Here is a 20,548-nt window from a genome sequence, read left to right on the forward strand (position 1 = left end):
GACACTGTTTCTATTTTTAGCAGGTAAAGGTAAATGGTGCAGAGTAACCCAGTACACTGCCTAGGAAAGGAAAGACCAGTATTTATTTTGGAGTCTTCAGAAGTTATCACGACGTGTACTTATGAGTGTTGGTTCTGAGCCTGAACACAACAGCTAAAATGAGTGGGACAGCTGTGTTGTCTGTCACAGTCTTTACTCCAGAAAATTTCTCAATAACCTATTCTTTCTCACCTCCAAAATCTCTCCCATGTTGGCTTTTATTTAAGAGGAAAGACAACAAAATCTATTTCTAGATGAACCCTAGCAGGAGAGGTTAGCTGGAAAGAAACCCGATTACTTTTTCAGTGTAGAACTGTGTTTTGGTATAATGGCTGAGCCAGAATTTGCATCACTTGCAAACTGTGACATGCTGCTGGAGACATCTTATTTTTAATTATCCTAATTTTAATTAAACTACTTTCTATCTTTTTTGGTCAAGTTTCAAAGAGTGAGAATTTGTTGACTTCAAGGAAACTTTGATGAGGAGAATATTGTAATAGCTTGCTTTTTTTTTTTTTTTTTTTAATAATTTCCCAGTCTATTTCAGTGAGTCCAAATGCTTGAACCATCTTCACTGATCTAATTAAGTCCTCCTGAGCCACAGTTTTCTTCCCAACCTACCCCATCTTCCATTGCTCTGAAGTGAAATCATTAAATAAAGATCACAAAGCATGAAAGCAATCCCCTTGCTCCCCTCATTAACAGTGTCCTCTGGCTTTCCCCAGTCATAGTTGGCGCACACAAGCAGCACTGAGGTAGCATGCAGCTCACTCCTTCCCCATGCCTCAGGAGGGAAGCCCATGTCCGTACAGGCCCTCCTTGCCTGGTACCCTGCTGCAGGAGTGGGGATGGGTGCAGAATTTCTGGGAGCAGCCCCAGGAGTTAGTGGACGCACCCTGGGCAGGATGACCTTGGCTTGGTGCAGCCACTTCCCATTTGTTGCCCCTGGCCAAGGAAACAGCATCTGGGGGTGAACTGCAAACCCCTGTAGTTGGCGGCTTGGAGGAAAGCTGTTGGTTCCAGTTCTGATCCCATGTGAAGCTTCTGTGCAAAGCTTGGTATGAGTAGTGACTCATTTTTGAGGGCAAGGAAGTAAAAATAACAGAGCTGTACACCCTCAATGGGTGAACCTAACTCTGTGTGTTTTGAATTCAAGTTCTTTCTTGGCTAGGCTGGAAGTAATAGTCTGTTAAACTATTGGTGAGAGATCGCAGAGGAGCTCTTGGATTGAGGCTGGGTCACTGGGCCCACCTCTGCCTGTGGCCCCTGAGCCCAGAGGCTGTGCAGCAGGCCTGCCCCTTGGCTGGAGGTTTGTCCCTCAGCTGTAGGCCTGCCCTCTGTGCTCCGTGCTCTGGGGTCAGTCTGAGATAGCTTCAGGTCATCCCTGGGATGCTGAACTTGTATGAAACCCAGAGCTGGCCCTCGGCACGCTGCAGAGCTCAGAGGCACAATCAGCCCCTTTCTTCCCATCCTGGGATCTTAGTGAACTCAGGAGTTTGGGTGGACCTGCATCTGGACAGTTAAATCTCAGTTCAGCCTACGACCATGTCATTCACATTGATCTAAGGGTAAAAAATAAAATTGGAGCTGCCCGGGAAAGGAATTGTTTTGATTTTGCTGGTAGAAACATTTTTTGAAATTAGCTTCTGATGATTGATTTTTAGTATATATATATTTTTTTATGGTAGTTAATCAACAGCTGTTTGGTAGCAGATCTGCCTCGAATGGAACCCTTCCAGCTCTTCAAGTGAGCCCAGACAATTTCTTCATAACTCTCTGTAGGGAACAAGGCCCGGTTAGTTGCCCAGAGGTTAATTACTGAGAGCCCACTCCCATCTCAGCACCGCTCCCTCTGGCAGTGCTGCTCCGGGCCTTCCCCCAGCAGCCAGATCAGGCAGTGTTTCTCGCCAAGAGGGCCTTACTGCAGCGTCCCCCCCTTGCATGGTGGAAAGGTGTGGGATTTATCTGTTGTGCTTCTCCATGTGCTGTTGTTCTGCCGATGTGCAGGAGAGTCATTACATCCTCATACAGCAGCCAGACAAAACCAGAGCTTTTGTCCTTATTGCTCCCTGTCTCCCTGTTTGTTCACTTCCTATTCAGTGGTGTTTGAAACAACTTTCCCTTAAACGTTTCAAAAACATCTCCATCTTCTCCCCTTATTTTTAATTTATTTTTTTTTTGAAAACATCAGTTTTAAAAGACGCCCAACAAATTGGTATTTTTTGCCCAAAGACTTCCTGATTTGGAAGACAGGTTCCTTTTGAAGAAAGGAAAAATAAACCCTCCAGTGTATGGAATGTCTGTTCAGATCTGCTTCTTGTGCCTCAGTGCTCTCCCAGCAGTCAGGGGGCATTTACCCCTGAGGTAGTAATTAATGATGGAAACTTTAAGTGGAAAGAAGTTTAGTTCCTGGGGGAAGTCTGACTCTCCTCTTTGATGAATTTCCCATATTACTGGATGAGGCATTTCACGAACCCCGTTATTCTGGATTGTTTACTTGGGCTGTATGGCCCACTGTGTTGCACATTCAGTCTCTCTCTCCCAGAAACATCCCTCTCTGTGAAATGTTTTTCAGTGAGCAGAGTTGTTACTGCGTCCTGCGCAGAGCAGGGCAAAAGCCCCTATCCAGAAAGGCAGCTTTCCAGCAGCTGATCTGAAAACACTTGTGATACTTCAGTCACTTCATAAGACAGGAGAATAAGGTTGGTTATTCACTCACAGGAAACCCTGAACTTTGTTGAGGCTTGTGGCGTTCTGTGGGAAAAGCTGGCTTTGGCAGCAAGGGATAAAAATAAGCTGATAATCCGAGGGCCACCAACAAGGAAACCCTTGTAGGTTTGCTTTAACTTGAGTTATTAAACCATCATCTGCATAGGACAAGGGGATATAGTTTCAAACTAAAAGAGGGGAGATTTAGATTGGATATAAGAAAAACAGTTTTACTATAAGGTTAGTGAAGCACTGGCACAGGTTGCCCAGTGAGGTGGTGGGTGCCCTGTCCATGGAGACACTCAAGGTCAGGCTGGATCAGGCTCTGAGCACCTGCTGGAGCTGTAGCTGTAGGTGTCCCTGTTCATTGCAGGGGAGTTGGAGCAGATGGCCTTTAAGAGTCCCTTCCAACTCAAACGATTCTATGATTTATATTTGAGCAGTGCTCCAAATGGAGAGCAAGGCCTTCTGGAGCTTCGGAGGAGTTTGGTGAAAGCAGATTTTTTTTTGTTTCTGTAAACATCTTTATTTTCTGAAATAGAAATATTAAAAGAGCATGTCTTTCTGTGTGTGAATTCTGACCTGTCTGAAAGCAGCAGCCTGAGATACAGCTGCTGGTCAGCTCATGGTACAGTCTGCATCCATCACAAACAGCCTCAGTTTTCTGGAGACAGGGAGCCTGGCTGAGCTTGCAGCTCTCTGCAGTGTGAGATGCTTGTCCAGAAGGAAGTCTCTGAAATTCATCAACAACTGTTCAGGATATCACAGAGACTTCCGCTCTATAAAAAACAATGCCATGAATTCTGATTTTTAAGCTTTGTTAAAAAACAAAGGTCAGAAACGTAACTCTGGTAGAAAGAAAGGAGGCCTAGGTGGAAGTGTCCTCTGCATCCTCTGCAAGTTCCTATCCCTGCAATAGAGGGTATGTGGTAATTAGCACCAAAAGTTAAAAGCCAATGGATTTGTCTTAAAGAGGGATGGAAGTATTCTTTATGCTCATTTGGAAAGCCCTTTTTTGAAGCATTTATTGCAGAGCTGAAAAAAATAATCCATAAGGGAAAGTAATTTTACCAGGAAAATGATACTTTTAAAGCTGTTTTCCAGTGTACAGTGCTTTGCTTCTGTCATGGTAAGGATGTTCAGTGTGTTTTGGGGGTCCATCCTTACTTATCCTGTCTTTTACTCAGGGAATGTTAATAATCCCCAGAAATGAGGAAATGTCAGCAGTGCCGTTCTTAGCAGGAATTACATGTTTCAATAAGTAATAATTTTTGGTATCCTGTTATAGAGACAAGCTGCTGTCTGAACCCCCACAAACAACCTGAGGCAGGTTTTTAGTTACAAATGCCAACATTCACTTGAGAGAGGAAAGAAAAAAAACCTTTTCAATTTCTGGCCGCTAATTGTAATTAAAGCCAGACTTTTCCTTTTTTTCCAAACAGATGGGAAAAATCAAAACATTAAGTAGCTTCGTTCTCACCATTGGGCTTTTTGTGAGGCTCTAAGCTGATGGATGGCAGCCAGGTTTTTGGCTGGGTTCTTCTCGTTGTGATTGGTCCCTGTAGCTCCAAAGGCACGAGAATGAGGAGCTGCACGTCTCCCTTCAGCCTGCCCCGCTTGTTTCTTCTACTCAGTTAGCAAGCTTCAGTCAAAGTAGGTTAATGTTTCCAATGCACAGCAGGCTCCCAAACCAAGCTTGATCTTTGTTTTAATTTTTTAAGCTGTCATCAGTCATCCATTCAAGGTCCTGTTCTATCTATCTGTTTACCTAAAATGGGACATTCTAAAATGACATTCTGAAAGACCTAGGCACTATTTTTAGAATTCAGAGGGATTCTTTAAAGCTAATCAGATGATTTGTTTTTCTGCAGTGACAATTGCAATTTGTCTTATTGCTAAATAAGCCTTCACTTGTGAGAATTTGCATGGGGGTCATCCAAGGAAAACAGGAGGTGGTGGGACTTGTACCAGAAGGCAAACGTATTTGGGGTCAGGCCTCGCTTAATGTCCTCCGCCTCATCATAATTCTTGCATCAACTTTTCAGGCTCTGGGGACATTGGACCTGGACTCTGGTTGAAGACTCTGCCATAACCGGGATGCAGCCAACCATGGGACTGGTAGTGGCAAAGAGAAAAGGGATGCAGTGTGGAGGCAGCAGCTAACGTATGTGTAAATATATCCTTTTCGTCTTTCTTTTAAAGTCAGGTGTCTGATGTTGCCCTTTCCCTGTGTAGCAGTGACCTATTACCAGCACACTCCATGTGCCAAGGGTGCCTCCTGGGGCCCCAGCACCCAGCTGCTTGGCATTGAGACGCATGCTTCAGTGGGCATGGTGATGAAGGTTTAATGGTTGGACTAGATGACCTTAGTGGTTTTCCAGCCTTCACCATTCTGTGACACTGAGAACCTGTTCCCACCCCTTCGTGCTGCTACTCATCAATCCACATGTCCCAGGTAAGCGTCTGTGAAGTTTAGAACTCTTTAGAAAATATGAGAGGAAGCTACTAAGTTTTTTTTGGAAAAAAAAAAAACAGGATTTGTTTGATTTGATTTTTTGGAAAAAAAGACAGGACTGTGTCTGAGGCTTGTATTTAAGAGGTGGGCTCATTTGTCAAAAAAGGGAGGCAATTCCTAGTGAAAAGTGCTCACTGCAGTGTGTCAGGAGCTGGAGACTGAAAACTATTAATGCAAGTATGTGGCCTGGAGGAACAAATATATTGGTTGACCTCCTAATGGATGATTTTAAATCTAAAAAAAGTGAGTTTATATTGCTTACATTGCTCCATCTGAGTTATTTGCCTGACTTTGATGAGAATTCTTCTTCCTTCTCTGTCACTGTAGTGAGAAATCACAGGAAATTTCTTCATCAGGGATAGGAAGAGGCTTTATGCTCCAAGTTTTAATATCTGCACTTATGAAATATGTTACAACTTGGGTGCTCCTCCTGAGAAGCCCTAGAAAGGAGCAGAAGTGGTTTCAAATGCAGAAGGAGAGTTAAATCGACAGTGTTAAAAAAGTAATCTGTGTAAACTGTTTTACAACTGAAGAGTTATGCAAAGCCGTATCTTACCTTGGCATCCTGCCCCAAACTGTGCATCCATAAAGCACCACAGCCCTGCCTTGACACATTTTATAGTATATTTCAGCTTTGAGGAAAATAAACTAGTTGTTAAAATACTTCTGTAAGTCCCGTGGCCGGTCCCATCAGCCTGCAGACCAGTGGACCTATCAGGATATCTCAGAGGTATGTAGGAGAAGAAGTCTTTTGGGTTGTGTGCTTCCTGGCATTTGTATTGTCAGTGAGAGGAGTATTTGGTGCTTACAGTTATGAAGATGTACAGAGATGTAAAAGCGCGTTACCCACTACCTGCCATGTAGTTATCCAGGTGACTGCATGGAACTGACGTGACAGTTGTATGAAACTGCTACACAGCCTGGTATATAGGGTTTGGGGATTGCAGGCTGACAGCAGGCTCAACGCGAGCCAGCAGCGTGCTCTGACAGCCTGGAGAGCAAACCTCCTGCTGTGGGATGCATCAAATGCCCTCCCACTGAGCTGTCCCATTCTATAGTCTAAACAAAGTAGCAGTTGTTTAATCTTAGTTTAGGAGGGGTTCTTGCAAAAGACGAGGTCATCAGCTTCTGAAAAGTAAAAACTGGATATAAACCATAATTCATGTGAGCAGTGACAAAGAACTAGTGTTGCACATGGTGTGTAGTTTGTGGCATCTCAATTTTTAGTGTCAAAATCAGAATTCCTTCAGTGGTCAAATACATCTGTACTTCTGTACACACCAAAGCCTTATGGGCAAAACATACCGGTGCAGGACCCCAGAGTGTTGGCAGGGACCAGGCAACAAAACAGGCAGCCAGGTGCAACCCCCTGCAACTGGAACGGCTGTGAGATGTGCTGCCCTCCTCAGGGGCTGGGGGTGGGAACCCTCTGCACCTCCACTTCCAAGCCCAGAGAGATCCCACACTGTGCTGGGAGAAGGGCAAGTGGAAAGCTGGTGAGCAGAGGGTGTCAAATCCAGCCTGGTTTTGTTCTATGAAGGGCTTGATCCTCATGGCACTGACATGCTTGTTGCAGTGCAAAAGAGGAACTGATGTGTGAATTAAAGCAATTTATGCACATTTAGAGAACGTTATGATTCTGTAATTAGATGGGCCTCTCTACTGAAAGTGCATGTCAGCAGCTGAAATAGATGAGAAAACTGATGTGCTTTGTTTGTGTTGCTCTCCTCCTCTCTCTGCCTTGTAGATCCAGTGCTGTCCAGATGAATGTCTCTCTAGACTTTGTCCCCTAAGAGGCTCTTACCACAACAGCATGCTATTAAGAGGGGCTTTTGATTATTATTTGGAGAGTGTTTGTGTTCTCTGGGATAATGTGACTCTATAAATGGAATGCTTTTTGCTTTGCTTTTACAATAGTTTTCTGCTTGTAATGAAATAGTTTTTAAATAGTTTCTGGCTTTCAAAAGAGCAAAATGCAGCTGCTACTGGCATCTGATTAATTATTGCTATTTCATGATAACTGTAATTAAATTCAGCTAATTCTCCACTGCAATATTTATGGAAAACAAGAACTAGAAGCTTAGTTCATCATTGATGCTGGAGAGTATAAGGGCATGGGAAATAAGCATAAAACCTGCATGGCATGGGCATGGGGGTCTCGTATGGAGTCTTGGAGCTTCCCCTCCACACTGCACTCAGTGCTGTGGAGCCAGCACATGCACACTCGTTCCTCACATCTTCCTTCTGCCTCCATTTCTTTTCTTCTGCCACAAAAGGTGTGTCAGCAGAGAAAAGCTCTCTCAGGGCTGTGGTTCAGAAAAGAAAGGTTGCATCCAACTCTGCTCCACAAGCACTGCTGCAGAGGTGCCCCTCTGACTGGGCAACCATCAGGGAGATTTACAGCTGCTTTGTCTGCCTTTGGTTTAAGATTTAAGTGAAGAAGAGAGAAAAATCATTTCCCTGGAGGCTGATCTTCAGTGACACTTCTGAAATACTGGAGCTCTGACAAATGGGCATGGCAGCAGTTCAGGGGTGTGTGGTGGTTAAAGCAGTGCCACCGCTCTCAGCTCGCCACGCGTACATTACGTGATGACAGCAGCATCTCCAAACCTGCTTTCCCCTACATGGCTGTGCCTGTCCAAACTGATCATAGGAATTAAAGCAACAAGCTTTCCAAATCAATAGCCAGACCATCCTGTTTTATTTCTCCTTAGGCAACTGTTCTTGTAAATCCAAGTTCTCACTTTGTGTCTCCTGAAACTGTGGAGTGGTCTGTGCTAAAATGTTGTCCAGGGCATTCCCATCAGCATGCAGAGGAACACACTGCTCTGGCTGCACACCAGAATGTCTGAGTGTACAGCAGGAGAGGAGCTGGGGCATGTGGTGCTTGAGTGTTTGTGTAGGAGGCAGTGGGGACCCCCTGAGGAGCCCGTGGGACATCCTGGCTAAATTTCAGCCACACGGTTCTATCTGGGTACCGTCTACCCTGGTGTAATGTGAGGATTAAAGTCAATCTATTAAAAATGTTTCGGTAGGCTATTTTCTAATCCAGACAAAAACAACCTTCCTAGAGGAAAAAAAAAAAAAAGCCGAATATTTTTGATAATCTTGACTATTTTAGAATAGAACATTTCAGTTTTTAGTTCTGGTACTAGCTGCTTTTTTCCATGCTCTACTTTCTCGAGCCTTTCTGCAAAGTTATTGCGTGTGGCTGAGAGAAGCACTTGCTTCCCCGAGTTTATTTAGAGCTTTTCCTTGACTAATGCCTTTTGTCACAAGTGACAGTGAAGGACCTGTTTGGTAATAGAGATCAATGGAGATGAAGGTGACATTCCAGAGCAGCATTTTAAAACTAATGCATTAGTATTTATCCGACCACGGCACCGAGGAGCTCTGGCTCACAATCTGAGAGCATCGTGACCCTGTAACTTCTGTCCCTGCAGTCCTCCTCCTAAAATGCACATTTCCCCTCCCTGTCACTCTTCTCCAACCCAGTACTGACTCCTGGCCCGTTCCAGAAATCTCTCTGCCGGCTTGCAGCCCAGTGGGTGTATTTGCAAAAGGCTTCTCACGCTGCCGATGGGATGGTGCCGTGCCTCCGCGGGTCACTGCGCTGGCTTTGGCAGGGACGGGCCTGGCACAGTAGAGAGGGCCAGGGCACGAAGGGTGTCACTGCTGTTTGTTCCGCACCGAGAGAAGCGTGGGGCTTGCACTGAGCAAATTAAGAAAGTGCGATTTCATGCTCCAGCTCGCTCTGAAAATTTGAGTGCACTGACGGTACTTGTGAAAAGTGCTAAAGTGATAGACAGCTAAGAACTTAGGGTCTCTTTTCGCTTGGAGAAAGATGTACAGCAGAAGCTAATTGTCATCCTACATTATATACTCAGCTTTGAGTATATAGTTCAGTTCAATTCCCAAACACGTTTAGGATTTAAGCCATATTTTCTTTACTGAGGAATCCAGGAAGGGTGGCAGCTTTCAACTCAGCGGTGGTCTGAGACCACCATATACTCAAATAAGTTTCAAAGCAGCTGTCAAATTAAAGCAGTACTGATGCTGACTGGGTTTGAGTAAATATTGACTGCCATGCATCCAGTTACTCCGCTCCCTCCACATGAGCTCTGCCATCTGTGCCCAGAAGCACTGGCTTTCGGGGGCTGTTGACATCCTCTGCACTTAATTCTAGCATAGGAAGGCCAATTCAGATAATGTGTAACGCAATTACGTATAAAACACAATCTCAGTAACTTCTGTACATAACTGAAATGAAAACATATTAATAACAACCTACCCCGCGTTCTCCCTGGTTGTATTGTGCGATGTCACGGCAATGCGTTTAGTGCCGACCAAGCGAAAGAAAGACTGATTGCTTTCCCAGAATCCGCTCAGCTAATGGAGAAAAATCCACCCCGATCTAAGCTCGCTCCAGCAGTTTCTCAGAAATATTGATGTCTCAAGCTCTCATGCCTTTATTAAAGTAAAACGTAATGTATTTCAGTGGAAAAACAAATTCTGCATTTTAGCATTTGTTGCAGCTGATAGCTACAGTACTGGTTTCAAGCAGAGCATGCTGAGCTAATTACATTTCTTCTAAACACTGTTGATTTCTTGATTGCTAATGTGGTATTTGAAAGTCAGTGATTCTTAAATGTCAGCTTAAGAATCTGTCTTTACCAGTCCAAATCCCCTAAATGTAGACCTGGTTTTACCAATATTCCCAGTAAAGAATTACTATCTCTACCGCTTGGCTTGCAAGTAAGACAGCTAATTTCCAAAGGCTGGGGGTTTTTCTGCACCGCATGTAATTGGTGGGAACATGGAAACATAAACATTTCATTAATGCTTCATTATTAATCAGTGAAAGATGGATGCAGATCTTGAGGGAACTGCTGAATGGCAAATTCCCTAAGCACTTTGCTGTGTAGCTTCCTTCAAAGCAGCAGCTCTTGGGGAAGATGGACAGCCCTATTAGTGTGCATGCTGCAACAGCACCGTAGCAGTGAGCTTCCCTGTTAATGTGCTGTTCATGAAAAGGAGAGTGGTCCCGGTTCCTGGATAACTCTGAAACGTTTGGTAAACAAAACAAATGTTATTTTTCTGGTCTGTGCTGCGAATTTTTCTAAGGTTTTGTGGGCACACTTTTCATACGGTTTTTGGTTGAAGAATCACATGAATGCTACCTTTCTCCTTTCAGTAAGTTCCCACTTATTCATCTTTGTACTCATTATAATACTTTCTCACTTGTTCTTACATGTTATGATGTTGCAATGCAGTAGTAACTAAATCAGCATCCAGATGTCAGCAGAGCCATCTTGGGACGCTGTCAGTGCGAGGCAGGAGCAGGTGCTGGGACGTGCAGCGCAGCTGGACACCTGAGCCTTGTTTGTGTGGGAAGAGGGGAGAGGGAATTCTTTTGAAAATGGGTCACTGGTGTGAAAGTACAAGGAAGAAGCTGGGAGAGGAAATTTGGGTAACTGAGATGTTCTCCAGTGCTTGCTATAAGTTTGCTTCTTTGGGAGTCTGCACGGGTTGCTCTTGGGAACAGTGCTCAAATCCAGTTTCTCTTATACACAGAACTCTTGATTTTTAGACTTTTTCAGACAATACTGTGATCTCATACAGAAATCTTTTCTCGCTGTGAGGAAAGAGCCCCTGTGCTACCCCCTGTGGTAATGCAGACACTTGGCTGACACAGCCTCCTCTTACCGCCTTAGTTGCAACTGGCAGCTGTATGCAGTAACAGTGTGATGGATAGAGCTGCCATACAGCAGCAAACCATGTGGGTGCTGCCCCTCGCAATCCCTGCAGTGCCCGCAGCTCTCTGGCCAGCAGTGCAGCTCCATGGGTTTGGGGTACAGCTGGGGCCAGGAGGGCTGAGCTCGACCTGTTGGTAGGAGGTCCAGGTCCCATTTAGGGGTCTCCAAGCGTTGCAGTGGAAGCAATGCAGAAGTTGGGTGGCTCTCCAGTGTCTGGCATGTGTTACGGGATGCTGAAGCCAGAGGAATCTGCTCTTCAGGCTGATTGTGTCTCTGTGCAGCTTCTTAAAGCTTTTAGCGTGTCTGCTGGCTGAGCTGTCTCGACCACTGCTGTCCTGGACTGCTGGTGCTGCATTTCCTCTTTCGGGCTGTCTGTGGTTGGGTGCTGCATGACCAACTGTCTTCAGTCTCAACACATGTTCAAATGGCTGCAGGCTTTTTGGGAGTACTCGTTCACAGCAAGATACATCTTGGGAAAGTATCTCATTGTTCTGTTGCTCAATCAAACCGTATTCAAGCATGACATTCCAACATCTGCAGATTTGTAACCCTTTTTAACCTTTACGATGAAAATAGTTGGGAATGGAGTAACTGAGGAATGCAGTGAAATTGAAAATAAAATTCAGTATATTCTCACCCATCATGGAAGAACATTTTTCATTCAATTAAAAGCAAAAAACACATATTTTTTGCCTACTTTTATGCATTACAGGATTTGTCTTCTCAGCAACGCAAATCACGTCAGAGACATCCATAAACTATTTACTGCTTTCAGCCCAAATTGGAAGGGCAGCAGGGAAGAACTTGGGTATTTATTTTCTGTTTAACTCTCAGGAGAGAGGCGCAAACATGGGACCTATCATGACTGACATAGCAAGTCATTAGATAATTATACAGAAACCCCTTTTATTGAAGCATCTGTGTTAAAATGTGCATGCTAAACAGAATTTTAATAGGCTATGAATCTAAATCCCTAAGCTTCAATTTGGTAGCAGAAAAACTTCAAGCATTTTCAGTGTTATTTTACAAACACTTCAAACAGATCCTGTTATAGAGCAAGAGTTTTTGGAGAGAGATGTTATTTTGCTTTGGCCTCAAAGCAAATGTTTGGTAACATGTTTATCATGATATAAGGCTATTATGTCTGTGAGTTCTCCCTAGCTTCATTTGTCCCTCCAGCACCCTCTAGGACTTTCTGCCATGTCACTAGCTCTCTCCTTTCACTCTGGCACCTCTACTATATTTTATTTCCTTCTGGCTGAGGGGAGATGAAGGCCCTGATTTGTTAGTCTGGTGCCTTTCCTGCCACGAGCATTCCTGGCTCACCTTCCCATCTCCCCACAGGAAGAGGAGATGCTCTCCCTCCTGGGCTTTTCCTTCTTTTAGTGCCAGGAACAACCCATAAATCAAACACTGTGAGCACTTAGCTCACCCCAGAATACATTTAACTCACAACAGTGCCTGACACTTTTTGGTAGGTGTGAACTGAGCATTTGTCACATGCATTGACAGCATATAGATGATCTCTTCCCGTGTGCAAGCCTAGACACAATACTGTGTTTCTAATCCTTCATCAAAATCATGAAGGATCTCTCATTTCTTGATTGAAGTGTTGTTTTTTCTTTTTTTTCTAAAGTAATAGTGAGAAATAATATGCTTTCCATAACCTTAAATTTTGTTTGATTTTTTTTTTAATTTAGCCCAAACAAGGAAAACACCATCTTGTCTTCAAGGAGTTCAGCCATAGTATGAGCTCTGAATGTACAATATGATAGAAAATGTCAGACATCCCTAAATTTAGATATTGCTACAGTTTTTCTTGCAATACAGCACCCTTGAAATCTTCTTACATGGCATAAATCTTGAGCTGCAGTTGATCATATTTTTATTAATGGTTATGCAGCAACATAAATATGTATTTTTTGTCCCTCAAGTCAATAAGCACAACCTTCTCTCTGTCGTAAATCTGTCAGAAGTCCTCAGGAGAAAGCGTCTCAGATGGCTCCTAGTCTAAGGTGCGTGTAGTAGCAGCTTCCTTATAAAAGTAATTTGAGTGACTGACTCTGCTGATGTCTGTGGAATCATTTGTATGAAGAATATTAGAATGATTTTATACATTGGTAATTGATGTAGGTGTCTGTCTGAAGCGCTTTTATCTATTAACTTCCCTTTCTTCTTTTCTTTTTCTCATTCTTTTTCTCTTCATCCCTAAAGGAATACATACAGCTTTCCAAGGCTATAAATCTGTTTGTTTTTTTCCTTCTCTTTCTTTGAAGCAAATGCATGATGAAATGCTGCCTCTGCTGGCATTTGCCCACCAGAGTAAACCCTCCCATGAGGATATTCTTCTAGCTCGGATACAAATCGATCTTTTGCATGTATAATATCTGAAGCATACCATAATAGCTATTCATTTTTTTTGTATTAGATGTAAACAGCAACAGATGGAGAGTGTAATAGCTACATGAAAATAGGGAAAAGGTATAAAACATTTACATGGCAAGAAGAGTCAAGGATGTTTGGAAATTGCATCTTTTGTGGAAGTTACAGTACCATAATTCTTTCTGCGTGACAGCCGCGTTCGGTTATTTTGCTCTTCAGAACAACTGCTGAAATCCTTTGATGTATGCCATATAACAATTTTGTTCATACTTCTTTGACATTCGTTTCCCGGCCACATACTGTACATTTGTGAAACAAAGCTCTCAAGCCTTGAAAAAGAAATTTCTTCCTTTTCTTTTGATTCTGCTTGTGGGAAGGAAAGATTTATAGGCACTGAACAAACAGACTGAAACAGCCATTAAATGAAATTCACAAAGAGGAATCGCTCTCTAAAACCTGTAGGTATTATGTTTAATGGACTAGCTTATATTCAAAGAAAATGAAGGGACAAACAAAAGCGAACACTTTTAGATGGAACCTACTTCTAAATCATAACTTTGACACATGGAATATTTTCTGAATCATCTCTTTTCATACAGAGACACAGATGGGAGGTAGTGGTACAAGCGTGCAGGTTGAAAAAGTCTCTCACTCTCAGTATAACAGAAACCAATTAGAAATATTAAAACTTATCAGACATATTAGCCATGAATCAATGGTAATCAAGATAGTCATAGCTAAGGACAATCCAACACCATCTTCTTATTAACAAGATTTTCTGGAAAAATATATTGATTTTCTATAGTGAAACAATTTTCTCTGTGGCCAAGCAAGCGATGGGAAACACAAAGGCAGAGGTGGTCCTTGCCCTGGGGTGCTGGGACTGGGGTGCAAGACCTGAGGAGGAGGGGCTGTGCCTGGGCACAACACTACAGGTGTTGGGGAACAGGAGAGCGAGCATGGTGCTGGGAAGCCTGCAGTGGCTGCATTATAGGGAGAGAGCTGCCAGGAAAGGAGAGCTTTTATTTTACAGAACAGAGGAAGGCTGTTGTTTCCATAGTAGGGGAGAGAGAGACAAAAGATCCATGAGGAGAAGATAAATGAGAGAAGAGCCTGCCTCATGCCACCACTCCTTCTGTAGATAAACGGCCACCTTTACCTCACTCTAAGATTATCGAGGCTGGGTTATCTTCTCCAGCATCCCCTCCTCTGCCCTCACATTGCCTCAGCATCGCAGGCACCAAAAGGTCTGTGCAGAGACCAACTTTGCTCTGCTGCTGCTGGTGCACTGGGAATTGTTAGTTCTGCGTGTTTGGTGGTGGGGGCTGTGCTTGCCATAGCCAGCTCCATCTGAAACCAAAACCTTCTGGAGTTACCTGATGCCCCAGCACAGCTTCTTTGTTTAACAAAGCCTCAAAAAAAGCCTCGGAAAAGCCACTTGTTGCTCCAGATGCTTGTCTGTTGTTCCCTTAGTAATTCAGCAGGACAAAATCAGCTATACGTAAGTAATTTACTGCAGTACAGTTTTCACTGAAAACCACAAGGAATATGTGAAATGAGTATGGAAAGATGCAGAGGCCCAAGCTGCTCGCTCCCTTAATGTGCCATTTGGGCCTAGGCCATCTACCTTTCAAGCAGATGTTTTCCTCTGCGCAGTCATACAGCATAAAATCAGACAGGACCTGGGTCTAAAGTACCTTTATCATTGGTAAATTGGATCATTTAAACCATTAGCCTAACATATTTAATTTGGAGTTTTCCTCCAAGCACAGGTTTGGTCAGTTTGTTTCATTTCATCCTGTACCTGGCCATCTGTAATTTTACAATCAATATCTATGTTTTTATGGTGACTTAGATAAACGTTTCTCAATTGTGGGGATTTTATAAAATCCAAACAAGTAATGCCATTAACCTCAGCCACTCAACAATAATCCTATTAATTCCTAGTCATATTGCTACAAGACGAATTTGCAGTAAAACTCACAAAAATTAACTATTTCACTGCAGGTCAGTAAATCAGGTCACTTAATTCTTTTCTTCAACCACTCTTATAGCAGCAGGTCACCCAGAGCCATCAGCAACCAGTGGATAATGGTGCAGATATATTCTGGTCTGAGGTCCACCTTAAGGATGCCAGCAGCTACCTGCATCAATGCAGAGTCGTGATCTCACCGGGCAGCATCCTGGCTCGGCTCTGGCCACAGGAATGGCTTCTCCAAACACCTCAAGGCCCGCTGAGATACAATTTATTTCTGCTGTTTTGCTTGCCTCAGTGGACAAATGTTTTTCTACACTTTGCTTCATTCCTGTTCTGAAAAATACATGACTTAAATTGATCAAACTATATCTGCTCAGCTTAAGACTCGAGTAAGGCTACTAGATTAGGAAACTGAATCAGTACACTGAAATTTCTTATGGAGATTTCTATTAATTGCTTTGCATTTTTATTGAGGCATGATAACTCTTAAAGCCTCGGAAGTATGGATAAGCTGAAAAGCTGAAGAAGAACTGGTCAGTAGGCATTTTCTGCTTTGCAGGGGTTTTCCAGGGGCTTGCCTCATTCTCTGGGTGTGTCCTGGCTGATTAATCCTGGGTCCTGGAGGCTGCCCAGAATGATGCCTGGTTCCAGCCAGCACCTGTCAGAGTTTTTGAATGATACAGTTGCCTCCAATTTGGTGAATTATATTTCTTTAAGGTTCTCTCGGGGCCCTAACATTACTTAGGATAATTGGGAAGAATCACAGCTGATATTCATAACAGAGCAGTTGTCACTTCAGCCCCCTAGCCCCCTGGTGATAGCTCAGTGCAGCGAGTGACCTTCATCTCTAGATGACAAATGTGAAATAATTAGCTGGAAGAGAGGTATGTCTGAAGAACGTTCCAAACACTCCACATTCCCAGCCTAGGCAGCAAGAACCTCTTTGTACCAGGAGCTTGCTCCGGGGCTGCTCACAGCGTGTGTCTGTGGAAAGCTCTCAGATCCAGGTCTTGACCTTGGTGTGGATTCCTCCAATCCTTCTCCCATCTCTGTTCTAGCAATAAGAAACGCAGCTCTGAGTTTCACGTGGGCTTTCTGCATCCCCGGCACCCCTGAAGAAGTATAGGAGGGAGAAAAGTACCTGGCAAAATAAATGCATTTGGAAAGGGAAAAAGAACTGCCAGCATGAAAATAAATGTGCAAGGAGGAGATAGAGGACTTATGGAATCATTTAGGTTGGAAAACGCCCATAAGATTGTCTGTGAGGTAGGGTAAAAACAGACACAGAGAATAAAGAAAAAGAAAGGAGGGAATAAGCAGGCAAAAGGAGCAGTGGCAGCACAGGCCGGGGAGGGGTATGAGGCACCCAGGAATCTTTTATTATTCCACTATGGTACTTCAGCAGAGAAAAAATATGGCAGCTAATGACTCGGGACTTTCTCCTCCCCTAAAGCTGTTTATGTCATGGACTATCAATGCCCAGATTGTTTCTTATAATCTCTTCTAGCAAGAATATATTTTTCTTTTGTCTGTATTATGCTCCTATCTCGTGTCTCCTCTTATTATCCTTGTGTTGCGTGCTGTTTGGCTGAAGACACTGCTCTGTTTTCCTCCCAAATATGGTTTTGTCTCCCTCTGACTCTGTTAAATATGCCAAAGTGTAACCAATATTACTAATGGGGAGAGCTATGGTACTGAGTTAACTATAGAGAATAAAGCTGCAAAAGCTGTGTGAGGGCTGTGCACATAGAGTGAGCAGAAACACCCCTACAACATTGCTGTAGGATGGGTGCTATGAATGAAGCAGTTTCAGCAAATCTAAGTAGACATGGATGGTGCGGTATTTTTAAGGTATCATGCTATCAATTTAAAGTCTACCAACCTGCCTGTTAAATACATCCTTTCTTTTAGTGCACAGAGCTAAACTGGCAAAATTCTGCAAAAAACCTCACCAACCCAGCCCTCTTTTCACAACCTATAAATCGTGTGCAATATCTCTGTATTATATAGCTTCCATCATGCCCACAATCATGTTACTGGCACCTGGGCTCAGCATAATCTTTACCCAGCATCTGTCTTATCTTCCACTGTGCTGGAAAACACCCGCACACTTGAATTTGGAAACGATTTTATCCAGAGAGAAATGAGTAGCTATTAGAAATGTCACAGTTCCCTGCCATCCCTCCTGCTTTTAGCCAGCAGCAGTGTGCCTGTTCTGGGGGGCATAAAATAGCTGCTCTCCTTATAGCAGGTAGGAGCCAAAGGTAGATCTCTGTTGGTGCAATGGGGAAACCATGGCATTCAGAGTGGTTGTGGGATTGTATTTCTAGTTTTGTATCAGCTAATTAACCCTTAAGGAGTGTATTGGCTATTACAGGTTCCTGCTTCTCATTTATCTCCTGCCTTATTGGTTTTATCACCTACAGTTATTTTTGCTGGTGGTGTAGTTTTCAGGCTCCCTCCCTGTCTTTAGTGTTCCTAGTGCCCCAAGACCCAAGCAAACCTCCAGGTATGCAGGCCTAAGCTGTGGAGATGAAGCTGGGAAGAAGCACTGTTATACCCAAGTTAGAAAAGCAAGATGAAGGAAAGCAGTTCTGTTGTTTAAGGTATTATCTGGCTCTTAGTTTTACCCGAGGTGATAAATGAAGTCTAGGGCAGGAAAGGGAGATGAACCTTAACCTTCCATTCAAGTGCATTTAACCATAAAACTGTCATTTGTTGTAGCATACATGATGAATGCACAAAAACACCCACTCTCCACATTGCTCCTCGTGGAGTATTTTACAGTTATGACACCGTGCAGGGATCAACTGGCATGATTTAGCTCCCTGCAGCCCCCTGAGCCACATGTGGGGCTGCCTTCAAGGCTGAGATGCCACTTCTGAGACCGTGCAGAACTGCATGGGCTTGTGCTTGGAAGTGCTGCGGGGGGAGGATGCTGGGGCAGGGAGATAGCTAACAGCTTCCCAACCAGTTGCGGAAAGCTGCTCCTGGGCAGTCTTTCTTGACCATTTTCATAAGCTCTCTAAAGAAGTTACAGTCAGTGCTGGCTACAGAAGTTGAACCACATGCAATATTAAAATGATGCAACAATAATAACTAAACAAAGCGAAAAAACCCCACTGTCTGAAGAAGGAGTGGTGCCAGAAAGCTGTGTGTGACAGGCTGGGTGTGGCTCATGCCAAATGTCTCAGTGCGCTTTGACCTGCAAGGGACCTGCAGGGAGAAACCATGTCGTACTATTCCTGTAACCTGTCTTTCTTGCCTCCCCAGTGCTAATGTGAGGCTCTGAGCTTCCTAGAGGCTGTTCACAAATTTCCATTAACTTGAGTGTGTCAGTACCTGAGTTCCTGGTGCAGATCACTGCTTGAATGCTATGTGTGTTGTTTAACTGGAGGGTGCCCTGCAGCGGGCTCCTTCCAGCATCGCACCCATCTTGTGCCATCCTGGGCTGCATCCCTGCTGCTTGCACCTGTGCCAGAGTGAGGAGGGAGCTCAGCACCTCCCTGCTCACACTGAGGCCTTGCCTGTTGTCTGGGACACTGACAGAAGCTGTAGGGGAGTTAGGTCTTGAGCCAGCAGCTCTCAAAGGGTTTACTTCAACTTGCAGGCTCTCATCCTGATGGGGGATTTCAACCACCTGGAAATCTGCTGGGAAAACAACAGCAAGCGATCCAGGAGACTCTGGAGAGAAATCAACTTTATGCAAGGGCAGATAGTGATAGGACAAGGGGGAATAGTTTAAACTAGGGGAGGGAGGATTTAGATGAGATGTCAGGGGGAAGTTTTTCACAGAGAGGGTGGTGAGGTGCAGGAACAGGTTGCCCAGAGAGGTTGTGGATGTCCCATCCCTGGAGATGTTCAAGACCAGGTTGGATGGGGCCCTGGCCAGCCTGATCTAGTACTTGACCTAGCGGCTGGCAACCCTGCCAAGACAGGGGGTTGGAACTTGATGAGGTCCCTTCCAACTCAAACCATTCTGTGATTCAGAGATGCAGGCACAGTTACCCCAAAAGGTTGGAGGTGGTTGAGGTCCCCGTGGCTGGGTGATGCACTCTACGCATTGCTAATACTTCTGCAGTACTAAGAATAAAGGTGGTTATCAACTTTTTTTTTTTCTGAAGAGCATAGACAGGAATCAAGAGCTCTAGGTAAAAGTAATTAAAGAAGCAAATATCCAGGCTGCAATTACGATTGGCGCAGCATGGTCATTCTGGCTTTACTTGCATCAGTCCGTTTAGCTTTAGTGACCTATTTCGCAGATTTTCAATGGCATTTTCTTTCAGATGCAACCATTTAACACCTTACCATTTCATATTGTTTGGTATCTAAAGCTTTTTGCATTATTCTATTGTAACTTCCAAATTATTCAGTACTTTAAAGGAAATAGCTTCCATCCAATGCAACCTTGGGCTGAAATCAAAGGTATGTAATCTGTCCTCAACTTTATTAAAAAACATAAGGCATCAACCTTCATGTAGTTCAAATACCTCTCTTACATGGTGACATACTGTGTCTGATACCTCTGAATAAACTCAATATGAATTCCTATTCAGTGCACTCAGCATATTGAATATTATTTCATTTTCCCCATGCTGTGTGATTGAATGCTCTGGTCATGGAAATGGAATAGGCGCACAGCCTTGCACTGCTTTGCTTTGCTGTCTTGTTTTGTTTTTCCTTCCCACGCTGGAGGATTAAGCACTTGCTATCTCCCTACCATGACCAAGAAGAATTTTGTACTACTTTCCGGCCTTGAGAAAAAAGTGATTTTATGTAATTAGGATAGAGGTTAGTGTTCAGGTTAACAAGGGAAATAGTGTTTTCTGTTCAAGCACAAAGCCCTTATTTCTCAAGCAAATTCAAGCATTAGCTTCCCTGCAGAAAATCTCCAACTATGTACATCTGTTTGTAATATCCGTGGCTGGCCATATTGGTTTCAGCAGCTACAGCTGGCCTAGAGGAACACGAAACACACAATGTAAGGGTATCAACATCAGCATCTTGTTCAGGCACCGTCATCAGAAAGTTGCTCTGTATGACATATAGACAAAATTTCTGCATTCTCTGTCACTTATTGTACAGATTAAAGGAAAGATAAACTGTCCAGTCATCATTATATGCTCAAAGCCACAGATGGAAAGATCGGTGTGTATCATTTCTGTAAGT

General features: G+C 43.7%; 1 long non-coding RNA gene across 1 annotated transcript in view; it reads left to right on the top strand.

Annotated features, from left to right (window-relative positions):
• The window catches only part of LOC110400659, a 54,445-nt gene that overhangs the window by 15,028 nt on the left and 18,869 nt on the right, over window positions 1–20,548 (top strand). The window contains exon 2 of the long non-coding RNA XR_002440015.1: window positions 4,794–4,912. This is a non-coding gene — a long non-coding RNA (uncharacterized LOC110400659). The remainder of the gene's footprint in view (window positions 1–4,793; window positions 4,913–20,548) is intronic.

This window comes from Numida meleagris, chromosome 5, assembly GCF_002078875.1.
Source record: "Numida meleagris isolate 19003 breed g44 Domestic line chromosome 5, NumMel1.0, whole genome shotgun sequence".
Lineage (NCBI taxonomy): Eukaryota > Metazoa > Chordata > Aves > Galliformes > Numididae > Numida > Numida meleagris.